Raw genomic sequence first — 14515 nt, forward strand, 5'->3', positions numbered from 1 at the left:
TTAATATCTGCCAGTAATGCCATTTCTGGTAACCACCATGATCTTCTCTACTCGTTTGCAGTGAGCTGCTTTAGATTCCACATGTCAGTGACATTAAGAAGTATTTGACTTTTAGTGAGTATCTTTTCTCACTTAACCTGTTTCAGGCTCATGCATGCTATTGTACATAATTGTAGTTTCTTCTTTTGAATTACTTTGTAATATTACATTGAGTTTTGTTATTTTTTATTTGTTTTAATTAGTTACACATGATAGTAGAATGCTTTTATGTACTTTGATATATCACATATAGTTGGGATATAATTTCTCATTTTGTAGAATTGTATTGATCATGCAGTCACATATATACATAAAGTAATAATGTCTGCTTTATTCTATCTTTCCTAACCCCACATCCTCTCCCCATCCCTGCCATCACTTCCCTCTGCCTAACCTAAGGTAATGCTATTCTTCTCTAGTGCCCCCCACCTTATTATGAATTAGTATCTGCATATTAGATAAAACATTCACCCTTTACTTTTGGGGGGATTGGCTTATTTCACTTAGCATGGTATTCTCCAACTCCATCCATTTACTAGCAAATGCCATAATTTCACTCTTCTTTAAAGCTGAGTAATATTCCATTGAGATAATATGCCACATTTTCTTTTTCTATTCATCTCTTGAAGGACACCTATGTTGCTTCCATAGTTTAGTTATTGGGAATTGAGCTGCTATAAACATTAAGATGGCTACATTACTGTAGTATACTAATTTTAAGTCATTTAGGTATAAAACAAGGAGTGGGATAGCTGGGTCAAATGGTGGTTTTATTCCCAGTTTTCTGAGGAATCTCCATACTGCTTTTCATAGATGTTACACCAATTTGTAGTCCCATCAGAAATGTATGAGTGTATCTTTTCCCCCACATCCTTGCCAACATTTATTGCTGCCTGTATTCTTTTTTTTAATTGATTTTATTTTTTAAATACATGACAGTGGAATGCACTAAAATCTTATTACACATAAATTGGATTTCTAATTTTCACATATAGAGCACAATTTTTCATACCTTTGTATATAAGGTATGTTCATGCCAATTCATGTCTTTATACATGTACTTTTTTGCATTACAATTCTTATTACATATATATACCACAATTTTTCATATCTCTGTTTGTATATAAAGTATGTTGTATATAAAGTATGGTGGTTCCATTCCCAGATTTCCAAGGAATCTCCATATTGCTTTCCAATATTGGCTGCACCAATTTGCAGTCCCACCAGCAATGTATGAGTATTTTTGACTTGCATTTCTCTAATTGTTAGAGATAGAGATTATGAGTATTTTTTTTTATATATTTGTCGATTTATTGTATCTCCTCTTCCAAAAAGTGTCTGTTCAGGTCCTTAGCCCATTTGTTGATTGGGTCAATTGTTTTTTTGGTGCTTAGCTTTGAGTTTTTTATATACCCTAGAGATTAGTGCTCTATCTGATGTGTAAGAGGTAAAAATTTGCTCCCAGGATGTAGGCTCTCTATTCACATCATAGATTTGTTTGTTTGTTTGTTTGTTTGTTTGCTGAGAAGAGATTTTTAGTTTGATTCCATCCAATTTATTGATTCTTGGTTTTAATTCTTGCACTATAGGAGTCTTATTAAGGAAGTTGGGGCCTAATACCACATGATGAAGATTAGAGCCTATTTTTTCTTCTATTAGACACGGAGTCTCTGGTTTAATTCCTAGGTCCTTGATCCATTGTAAGTTTTGTGCAGGGTGAGAGATAAAGGTTTAATTTCATTTTGTTGTATATGGATTTCCAATTTTCCCAGCACCATTTCTTGAAGATGCTATCTTTTCTCCAGTGCATGTTTTTGGCACCTTTGTCTAATATACGATAATTGTAATTCTGTGGATTAGTCTCTGTGTCCTCTGTTCTGTACCATTGGTCTACCAGTCTGTTTTGGTGCCAATATCATGCTGTTTTTGTTACTATAGTTTAATGTCTGGTATACAAATGCCACCTGCTTCACTCTTCCTGCTAAGGATTGCTTTAGCTATTCTGGGTCTCTTATTTTTCTTGATAAATTTCATAATTGCTTTTTCTATTTCTAGGATATGATGTATACAATGAAAGCAAATGAACCTCTTTAGAGAAAAATCAAAGAAGACCTTAGAAGATGGAAATATCTACCTTGTTCTTGGATAGGCAGAATTAATATTATCAAAATGACCATACTACCAAAAGCACTATACAGAGTTAATGCAATTCTGGTCAAAATCCCAAAGGCATTCCTCTTAGAAATAGAAAAAGCCTGTATTCTTGATGATTGCCACTCTGACAGGAGTGACATGAAATCTTAGTGTAGTTTTGATTTGTATTTCTCTAATTGCTAGATATCTTGAACACTTTTTCATATATTTGTTGATAAATTGTATTTCTTATTCTTTGAAGTGTCTGTTCAGTTCCTTAACCCATTTATTGATTGAGTTATTTGTTTTGTTTTTTGCTTTGTTTTGTTTTTAGTGTTAAGCTTTTTGAGTTCTTTATATATCCTAGAGATTAATGCTTTATCAGAGGTGCAAGTGGTAAAGATTTTCTCCCAATCAGTAAGCGTATGTTTCCTTTGCTGAGAAGAAGCTTTTTAACTTAAATTCATCCCACTTTTTATTCTTGTACTTCAGGACTCTTAAGAAAGTCATATTCTAGGCCAACATGGTGAAGATTTGGGTCTACTGTTTCTTCTGTTAGTTGCAGGGTCTGTGTTCTAGTGCCCAAGTCTTTGATACACTTTGAGTTGATTTTTGTGCAGGATGAGAGATAGAGGTTTAATTTTATTTTGCTATATATAGATTTCCAGTTTTGCCAGCACAATTTGTCAAATAGGCTATCTTTTCTCCAGTGAATGCTTTTGATGCTTTTGTCTAGTATGACATAATCATATTTATATGGGTTCTTTATTCTGTAACATTGGTCTACAAATCTATTTTGATGTCAATACCATCTCATTTTCGTTACTATAGCTCTGTAGTATAGTTTAAAGTCTGGTATTGTTATGCCTCTTTCTTCACTTTTTTTGCTAAGGCTTGTTCTGGCTGATCTGGGCCTTTTATTTTTCCAAATAAATTTTATGATTGCTTTTTCTATTTCTGTGAAGATTGTTATTGGGATTTTAGTAGGAATTGCATTAAATCTGTATAATGCTTTTGGTTGTATGACCATTTTGACATAAAAAATTTTAATAATTTTTAAATTTGACATCAAAAATAAAATAAAAAGGTTAAAACCAACACCTACATGTAGCAATTTTATATAGATAGAATATGGAGGAGTACATTTTTCATACTAGAGATATTCTCACAGATGCATAAAGTAATAACTGCAAAGCTAGTCATGCATTCTATTTTTAAAAAGAATAATTAAAATAAATGTATAACAAGAATCTGATTGAAATATCTTTTTAATTTTTTTATTTGTTCTTTTCAGATACATGACAGTACAATGTATTTTGACATATTATACATATATGAAGTATAACTTATTCTAATTAGGATCCCATTCTTCTTTATGACTAACATAAATCCAATATCTTTTTAATATCAGACACTCAGATACCACTGCATTAGAAGAGTCTCAGTTAAGATAGGGGCTTGAGGATTGACTGGAGAAGATTTAGATATGGTTGAGGAAGTAATTATATGTCCAATTTTGTTTGAAGTAAGGATACTAGATTAAAAAATACACATAACATATAACATTAGATCAATAGTTAACTAAATATTTTCACATTATTATCAAAATTAACATGATATTTTAAGGAAATGATCAAAGTTTTACCTGAACAGAAATATGTATATACAACATAAATAATGAAATAAAACTTCACTGGCTAGTTAGTATTCAATTAAACATTTAAAAATTTGTTTCACAAACTAAAGTCTAAATTTTCCTATTTTCATTGAGATTAGCATCGTACAATTTTTTTGAGAAATGAGAAAAGAACAAGTGAACCAGAGCAAGAAATTTAACAGAGATTAAAATGATAAAAATTTCAAATAGATCCCCAAAGTAGAAGAATATTGTGAATTAAATGAGACATGCAATAGAATGCATCAACAGCAGAATTGTTCAAGCAGAATAAATCTGTGAAGTCAAACACAGATAATCTGAAAATAATCATAGGAGAGAAAAGAAGACAGGATAAAATGGTGTAAAATATTTAAAGATTATGGGACAGTGTCAGAAAAACAAATTTTGGAGTCATAGTTAAAGAAGATGATGAGATAGAGACAAAGAAGAGAAAGATTACTTAAACAAATAATAGCAGAAGGACTAGGATGTAACTCTATGGAAGAGTAATTCCCTAGCACCCACAATACTTTGATGTAAAGAACCACAGAGGAAAAGAGAGAGAGATAAGAGTGAAAAGAAGAAGAAAGAGGAAGAGGAGGAGAGAGAAAGAGAAAGGAAGAGGAGAAAAAAGAAACCAAAAGAAAAGAAGAAGACACAGAAGTGGAGATAGATATAAATATCTAGATATAGGATCATTGAAAGTCTCCAATGAGATTCAATGCAAATAAGATTACCATAGGAATATAATAAATATGTCAAAAAAACTTAAGAAATGATCCTGAAAACAAAACAAAGAACAATATAAAGTGCAAAAAGGTTATAATAAACCTAGTAGCCAACTTGTTATTTTGTCTTTAACAAATGATATTTGGGGGGATAAGGAATCAATCAAATGAGAGTGAGTAGAAAATATTCAACATGTGCATATTCATATGGTATGATGGTTGTTTTTAGGGAAAGGTGAGACTATGGACCAAAAGAGGAAGTTGTAAAAAGGAAGCCTTTCCATACCTGCTACCTGATGTAACTGAATTTTTTTTAAGTAATGTACTTAAAAATTATGTATTCATTTTAATGTTATCTACACATATGATATAATGTATGTGTTAAGAAGGAGACAGAAATAGATAGAGAGCTCTGTTCCAAAAACTTTCTCTGCTTACTTACCTGGGGAAAGGGTGAATCAATGGCCTGTATGAAAACAATGCCCAAGAGATTTCAGGAAAATCATATAAACAACATGATCACAAACATTCTTGATATTTTCTTTGGCATCTGTATCAAATGGAAAACTAACTCTTCTAAAGCTAACTCTTAAATATGCATGTGTGATTTCTAGTTTCTCGGTCTTTCTCTCAAAGTCTGAAAAATTCAAGTGTATCTTTGTATATCCTTTTGATTGAAAGATATCTGTCCAATAAGGTAAGTAAAAAGATGTTTATTGTGATGGGCCATGCATTCTCAAGGACTTTGAAATGTGATATATGTACATCTGAAAGACAGAGAGCATTTCCTATCAGAGAGTTTCCCCATTCCCACCACGTTGTACCTCCCCCATGCCTATGCTGTTGATGAGATCCAGTGCTTGGAGCATTGTTTGGCAATCCAAGGCCTTGTGTAACCTAAACCTGGCACACTACTGAACTATGCCATCAGTCCAGAGATCATTTGTAAAATTTGGGAATACCACATTCTGTATTTCTAAGAACAACTAGATTTCTTTGTAATTAATAATTTCTTTCTGTGTCTATTATTTAAAACAATGTCCAAAGCATGTAAATTTCAATAGAGTATTTTAGACAGTACTTTCTTGATGGAAATATGAACACTTAATTCAATTACATGACTATAAAACCTGAATCTTTTATTATATGATCAAATTTTCATGCATTGATTTTTGCATATTTTTCAACCAGAGGTATTAGTGTCAGGTAAAAAATAGATTTCATTTCTTCCTGTGATCTTTTACTTTCTATAAAGGCAAAAATTTTTGTAAGTATAAATTAAACATTGTTTGTGGTGAAAACAAAATATGAATGGGATACACTGGAATGAAAATGGGAATTGAGATACAAAGAAGACACCAATAGAAAGAGTCCAGAAATTCATTAAAATGACTTTAAATTTATCCATGAATAAATACATCTCTGTGTATTAAAATAAAGATGGAAAAAACTCTAGAAGTAAAGATCCAAAAAAACAAAATCCAAGAACTAAAAGTAAAAAAAATATGAGAATGACATGGAAAGGATGAGCAATCTAAGCATAGAATTATAGCACTTAAATAATTCAGAGTAACTCATATGAATTAGGCATATGGATTAGTTTTAAACCCTCTGGTTCTCTGGTAAAATATTAAGAAAAATAAAAAGGGTATTGGGGTACAACAATTTACAAGCAAAACTATACTTAAATAAGATGAAATCTAAAAATGAAACCCATCATTATCCAAAGTAGATGTGTGAAGACTTGAATTGTGTGTCAACATACTTTATTATATAAATAGACATATAAAAAATTGTGGTATATATGTATAATTAGAATGGTAATGCAAAAAGTACATGTATAAAGGTATGAATTGGCATCAACATACTCTATATATGAAAAATTATACTCTATATGTGTAATAAGAATTGTAATGCATTCCTCTGTTATGTATTTAAAAAAAATAAAATCAATAAAACTAAAAAAATCCCAAATAAAAATTAATATAAGCATACTGGATGGGATCACTGTCATTAGAGTTAAATATAATAAATTATGGAAGGTTTCTTGTGGATTAAAGCCAAAATTACTCTAAAAACCTGAAGGATGGTCCATGTATGTATAAATAAATAGAACTATACAAAATGAATAGATAATAAGTATCTTATGGAATAATTATTTAAGAATATGGATGGATTCTGTTACAGAAGAGACCTGCCATTGGTCCTGAGTGGCAGAGGGGGGTTCATAGTTCTTGTAATTCCACAGGAAGAATTTCAAGCAAGATGGACAGAGTTTAGACAGAACTTTGTTAGAAAAGTTAAAAAATTAGGATAACATTGTATAGGCATTCATGGATTGTCTCCAGAAAGACTGGTGTGGCTCTTACAGAATCTGTGGATTTTAGAGGCTATATGATCTTTTGTTCTTTACTTAGTTTCCCATCCCCACCTTAAGTAATTTATTAACCCTTTGGTTAGCCCTCAGCAAATTTTCTTTATAAAGCCATGATAACTTAGTCACAAGGTGTGGTTACAACATGGTTTCTGTGATGATGTGGTCACAAGGAGAGGGTAGACAGATGTGACATGATCTTGAAACAATGATTTCCTTAAGGGGTTAGAATTAATAATGGCTAGAAAAAGTTGGGTATATCAGTTTCCATGTTCCAAATGCTATTGTCTGCTTCAGTGAAGTTCCTTGTAATTCCTAGTCCTGCAAGGAAAGCAAAAAGAAAGAGAAGCAAAATACAGAGGCAAAGCAAAGGCTGCTTGCTTGAGCTGACAGGTTTATTTATTTCAGTAGGTTACATGAGATCATTGGCTTCATTAGTACATATTGTTCACTGTATCACTAGGCAGCTTATAGACTTAGCAACATGATACAGCTTATTCCTCGGTTACATACTAAATTACAATGTGCAATGCTAGGAGCTTAGTGTGGCTCTCAAAAAAGTCCAGCTGCATGGGCTCTCTCTCGTCCATCGAGGAGGTTCACATAAGAGGATAGAGGAGACTGTGCCCATGGAGTCACTAATCAAGACCTCTGGAGACCAAGCAGGAAGCAGGTGTGATTTTATTGTACAGTTACTAACACACACACACACACACACACACACACACACACACACACACAGGCAGTAGCTAAGCAGATTAGAGGCAGCCACCAATACAATTTCTTGCTAACTGTCCTTGTCCTTGACCAATCGAGGAGTGGGCCACTGAGCAAGTGCAAGGACTGCAACACATGGCCTCACACCCAGGGCTGTGCCTAAAGGGTAAGCAGTTTGCCACTCACATGCCTAGCATGGGGGAGTGGTTTGCCACTCAGAAGCCCTTAACGTACACCATGTATGCAGTACCCCATATACTTGTCCCCACATCCATTGTACAAAGTTACTGTTATGTGGGCAGGTTTGTGCTCAGTAAAACATTGTGGTTGTCTAGCAAGAGAGTTTCTCTCTTTCCAGGAACTTCGTGTCTGAGATCAAGGTCCAAGCTTTAAGATTCTAGCATAGAGCCTCCTCATGGAGGGCATTACCACAGCAGCTAGGCATTGCATATGTATTAGTATCTTACTAGTTCCTGGGAGAAACTGCAGAATATTCCAGGTGTGGAAAATAGGGCACCAGTTACCTGATGGAGTTTGCTCACCAGAGGAAATTCACTGTCTTATACATTTCCACAGCCAGAATCCTTCATAGTCCTGTGACTCATGGATTCTTTTAGATGCATATGTCTAATATCCTATTTGTAATTAACTGTATATCATTCTTCCCATGTCCACCTGCTCATGGCAAAACTATCTACCTAATGAGCTACAATTTTTAGAATATTTATTTTAAGACTCTAATTAGTTCAAAGAATGTTTACCAAATGTCCCATCTACACATAGAATTTTCATGTGAAAAAGAGCTTGGATCAAGACAAAATTATTAAATTTTCTGTGTTCATTCAACACCATGATTGATATGAAGTTCAAATAAGGTACAAGGGTGACCAGGAAACATCCCTAGAGTACAGAAACCTTATGTGGAATATTGAAATTCTGGAATTATACTCCAGAATTTATATTATACTGATATATCATAATCATATTTCAGGCAAGGATTGCCCTTTTTCACATATTATGTGATTTATTTTCTTTATTGGTTCTTTTTAGGTACACATGACAATAGAATATACTATGACACAATTATAAAAGCATGGAATATAATTTGTTCTGCTTCAGCCCCCAGTATTTCCCCTTTGCCTCCCTTCCTTTCACCCCTTTTCCCTTCCCTCTACTTTACTATTCTTTCTGCTATTTAAATAATTGCTTTTTAAACTTAAAAACCTTACCAATTATTGGCAGAATATAAGAAAGAATGATTTTACACACACACACATATGTAAATATATATATATATATATATATATATATATATATATATATATGTAACTATTTCCTTTGTCATATGGTTTGGGATGGATACTAAATGATTTAATGGGTGTGAAATATTATTGGAGTATTTGGCACACAGGGATCATTACAGATTAGTTGTATTTATTATTTGATAGCACACATTTGAACTAGAATGGCATATGATCAAACAGCTACATTCACATCTTATCTCTGCAGAGCTTTGTGTGAACCTAACAAGATGGCTTTGAGGATTTAATAAAATAGAGAATATCAAAATTATGCTTTGTTCCTGAAGAATATAATAAGATATCCTGAACCACTAAGTGAGTGGAAGAGTAACCCAGAATTTTGTTACTGGGACACCATCATAATCTCATCTGAATATTCCCCATCTTACAAGAGATTGGGGATTTCATGTAATGCATGTCACCAGAGGAGGGGTGGAAAAAAGAGAAAAAAAATAATAAAAAGGCTGCTTTACTCAGCTACAGGATATTGTGTCTATTTTATTTGAAAAAACAAAGGAATATATCCTGGAAGTGTAAAGTAGCTTAAAAATCTAAATATGCCTCTGGGCCTGAGTGGGGCTTTTCTCCTGACAGCCATTATCTGGAGTTAAATAAACAAATATACAGTCATTCATTGATAATTAACTAAACTCTTACATTGCAACAGGATGATAAGCTCAGTTTGTAATAGAAAATTCCTACATGAGAAAAAAAATAAATTTAACAAACTGATCAAGTGCTCAAAAACTTGAATTCTTATGTCAGAAAAAAGTACATGCAAAATGAAATTCTTAAAACAATGAAAAAACATTGTCATAGCTCAACTATCTGAACTTATACTTCAAAAACCTACTTAAAATGTTTAAATTTCTTCCTCAATGCCAAAGAATAAGAAATATTTATTAAAACCCAAGTCTTCTAACTACCCATAGATATGAACATTAATCAAGTAATTTGTGAAGTTGAATGAGACTATCTAGATGATTTTCATAGAACCAAGTGTTCTCCTTCTTCAGCTTTTATAAACTGAATGTTTTTACTCTTTACATTTTATACTGATTGAAGCAGTGTGTCTGAAAATTAACCATATGTTCCAGTGTACCATCCCACAACTCTTCTATCAGACACCTAATGTGATAAACCAGTAAACTTCATTTTAACAACATATTCCACTATATTTTTATGCCAGCAAAAGTTTGAAAAGTATTGTTTTGGAGTCTACAAAGTACATAACTTAAGATGTCTATTTTTTATTTAACCATCATCAGAACTTAAGATGTCTATTTTCAGCCTTATTAAACAAAGCATCAAATTAAGTTTGAAAATTACTAACTTACATGGGGAAGTTAACTGCTTAAATTTATACTGTCATATAGGAAAGCTTGGTCACCTACTGCCAGAAGATTTATATTCTTAGCAAGATATAATCATCTTCTATTAGGCTGGTAAATGCACAATTATTTATGACTACTAATAAATCTACCAATTTTGTCACTTTTTTAATAATAAGGAGTATAAATTGAAGAGAATGGCTTTAATTAATGAAAGCTACCCTGAATAATTTATTCTACTAAGGTTTGCTGACTGTCCTTGGCTAGAGCTTCCTCTATTCATTGTTCTTCTGATTACATGGCCCATGACAATGATAGGAAACATCATTATCTTTCTGGTTTCCAGGTTAGATCCCCATCTCCACAGCCCTATGTAATTTTCCCTCACTGACCTCTCCTTTTTGGACTTGTGTTATACCACAAGCATTGTGCCTCAGAGGCTGTTTAACCTAGGAACTTCTAAGAAGACCATCAGCTATATGGGATGTGCAGTTCAGCTTTATATTTTCCACACAATGGGAGGCACAGAATGTCTGCTTTTGGCCATTAAGTCTTTTCCCTGCTATGTGGCTATTTGGAGACCTCTACACTATAGTCTCATCATGAATCAGTGCATCTGCATTCTATTAGTATCTATTGTGTGGTTGAGTGAGGTCACCTATGGTATTTCAGAGGCCACTGTTACATTATAGTTACCACTGTGTGGCATCAATAAACTTTTTTGGTCACTGTGTGAGATTCCAGTTCTGATAAAGATTGCCTGTAGGGGAAAAAAAACCCAAACAGCCCACAACAGTTCAACAACTGACCCCACCCCACTGATATGATGGTAGAAGAAATGTTGAACAATTTAGAAAATTCATAATTAAAATATTCAAAAAGATAAAAGGAGAGGTGAGGAATAATTAGAAAATACAGGTTTCAATAAAGAGATGGAGCCCCTTCTGAAAAAATAACCAAGTGGAAATCCTGAAAATGAAAGACTCAGTGAATCATATTAAAAACTCTATGGAAAACATCACCAATAGTTTGGACCACTTTTGCAGAGATTTTCAGGACTTGAAGATAAAGTATATAATCTTGACAGTAAAGTGAACAATAAAATATTAAAAGACTTTCACCAGAATAGTCAAAAACCTGGGATTGGACTGGGGATATAGCTCAGCTGGTGGAGTGCTTTCCTTGCATGCACAAGGCCCTGGGTGTAATCCCCAGCACCATAAAAAAAAAAGGAAAAAAATCTTGGATAATATCAAGACCAAATTTAAGAGCCACTGGGGTAGACAAAGGATCTGAAATACAAACTAAATTAATGCACAATTAATATGTTAATACTAGAAATTTTTCCAAATCTTAGGAACAAGATGGAAATCTAAGTACAAGAGACATATCATCACAGTAAATCTCACTATCATGTACATTTACAAGAAGGGGGCCCTAATTAGAATAAGACAGATTTCATATCTATATAATTATATCAAAATGGATTTTACTATTTTGTATAACCAAAAACCAATAAAAATTTTTAAAACAGGAGAAATTACTAAAATTAATATAATGCTCAAAAAGTGCACATTAAACTTCACTCTTTTTCAAAGCAAAAATATGATCTTAACACGTTATTTAAAAAAATAGCAGGATCAAAAAATAACTTCTACAAAACACATAACAATGAATTTGTGTAATGTACAGAAAAGGAATAATAGAAAGAAATATTAATTTTAAAAGTTGCAAGAGAAAAATGACAGGTTACATTCAGATAGAAGTTGGAAAAGCAGCAGCAAAAGGATATGCTTATCAGTGACATGATTCTGCATTAGAAGATTCAAGAACTCCATCAGAAGACTTCTAGAGATGATAAACAAATTTTGCAGAGTATAAACTTGACATATACAAATCAATTACTTTCCAATATTCCAATAATGAATCTGCTAAAAAAAGAAATTAGAAAAACTATTTCATTCACAATAAACTCAAAAAAGAGTACTTAAGAATAAATATAACCGAAGAAGAAAAAGATCTTTACAATGAAAACTATAGAATACTAAAAAAAGAAATTAAAGATCTTGAAAAGCAGAAAGAACTTTAATGGTCTTAGATAGGCAGAATTAATATTGTCAAAATAACCATACTGTCAAAGTGTTAATCACATTCAAGGCAATCCCCAACAAAATACTTCTGATAACAATTGCTGGTGGGACTGCAAAATGGTTCAGCTACTCTGGAAAGCAGTATGGAGATTCCTCAGAAAACTTGAAATGGAACTACCATTTGACCCAGTTATCCCACTCCTTGGTATATACTCAAATGACTTAAAATCAACATACTATGGTGATCTGGCTGCATCAATGTTTATAGTAGCTGAATTCACAATAGCTGAGCTATGGAACTAATCTAGGTGCCTTTCAACAGATAAATGGATAAGGAAAATGTGGCATATATGCACAATGGAATATTGTTCAGCCATAAAGAAGAATGAAATTATGGTATTCACCGATAAATGGAAGGAACTGGAGAGCATCATGTAAGTGAAATAAGCCAATCCAAAAACACCCAAGGTCCAATGTTCTCTCTGATGTATGTATGCTAACACACAATAGATGGGGAGGGAAGAATAGAAGTACTTAGAATTAGACAAAGGGTAATGAAGGAAAGGGAAGAGGGACAGGAATAGGAAAAACAGTAGAATGAATTACTTTCTTATGTTCATATATGAATACACAGCCAGTGTAACTTGCATGTACAACTGCAAGAATGGGAAGTTATGCTCCATGTATATATAACATATCAAAAAACATTCTACTGTCATGTATAACTAAAAAGAACAAATAAAAAATTAATTTAAAAAATTTTAAAAAGATACCTATGACATTCTTCACAGAGAAAAAGTAATTTTAAAATTCATTTGGAAAAATAAGAGACCTAGAATAGCCAAAGCAATTTTGAACAAGAGTGAGCTGGATACATCATAATGCCTGATCTCAAATATAATGCAGAGCTATATTAAGACAAAATATATATTATTGGCACCAAAATAGACATAAAGTCCAATGGAACAGAATAGAAAAAAATGAGGAAAACCTACATACTTACAGTTATCTGAGGCTCAAGAAGGTTTTTTTAAAAAACTACATTGGAGGAAAAATGGCCTTTTAAATAAATGGCACTGGGAAAACTGGATAAGTCTATGTAGAAGAATGAAACTTGATGCTTACCTTTCACCTTGAACAAAAGTCAATTCTAAGTTCATCAAAGATCTAACAATTAGAAGAGAAACTGGAACTACAAAATGAAAATGCAGGCTTAACATTCCAACATATTGGCACATGCATCAACTTCCTTAATAAGACTTCCAAAGCAGAAGAAATAAAACCAATAATCATAATTGGAATGGCATAAAATTAAAAATTTCACAGCACAGGAAACAAAAGCATAAAGAGAGAGTCTAAAGAATGGGAGATCTTTGTCATCTGCTCCTCAGATAGGGAATTAATATTCATAATGTATAAAAAATTCAAAATCTTAACACCAAAAAATAAATAACCCAATTAAGAAATAAGCAAAAGAACTAAGCAGATCTCAAAATAAGAAATACAAATGGCCAATAAATATAGGGGAAAAAAGTTCAACATCTCTAGCAATCAGGGAATTGCAAATCAAAACTACATTAAGATTTCATCTCACTTCAGTCAGAATGGCAATTATCAAGAACATAAATAATAATATATGTTAGCAAGGATATCAGGGAAAATACACTCATACATTGTTGGTGGGACTTAAATTAATGCAACCACTCTGGAAATCAATATGTAAATTCTTCAAAAAATGCAGGGAAGTGCAGTAGTAGGGAATGGAACCACTATCTGGTCTAGCTATCCCTCTCAGTATACATTAAAAAGATCCATAATCAGCATACTATAGAGAGGCAGACACATCAATGTTTATAGCAGCACAACTTACAATTGCCAAGTAATTTTACTATGCTAGGTACGCATCAACAAAGAAATAGATGTTTTAAGTGTGGTGTACATACACAATGGAGTTTTACTCAGCCATAAAGAAGAATTAAATTATGACATACATGACATATATGAATGACATGTATATTGTCACTCAATAGTAATTACTAATTTTAAAATATAATCTTATAATAATGCATAATGTTCATACAAAGAATTGGGTTTATGATAATGGAGTACAGTCATTAAAAAATTAGCAACAATAATATTGTTTAA

This window comes from Ictidomys tridecemlineatus, chromosome 8 (genome assembly GCF_052094955.1).
Source record: "Ictidomys tridecemlineatus isolate mIctTri1 chromosome 8, mIctTri1.hap1, whole genome shotgun sequence".
NCBI classification, from domain to species: domain Eukaryota; kingdom Metazoa; phylum Chordata; class Mammalia; order Rodentia; family Sciuridae; genus Ictidomys; species Ictidomys tridecemlineatus.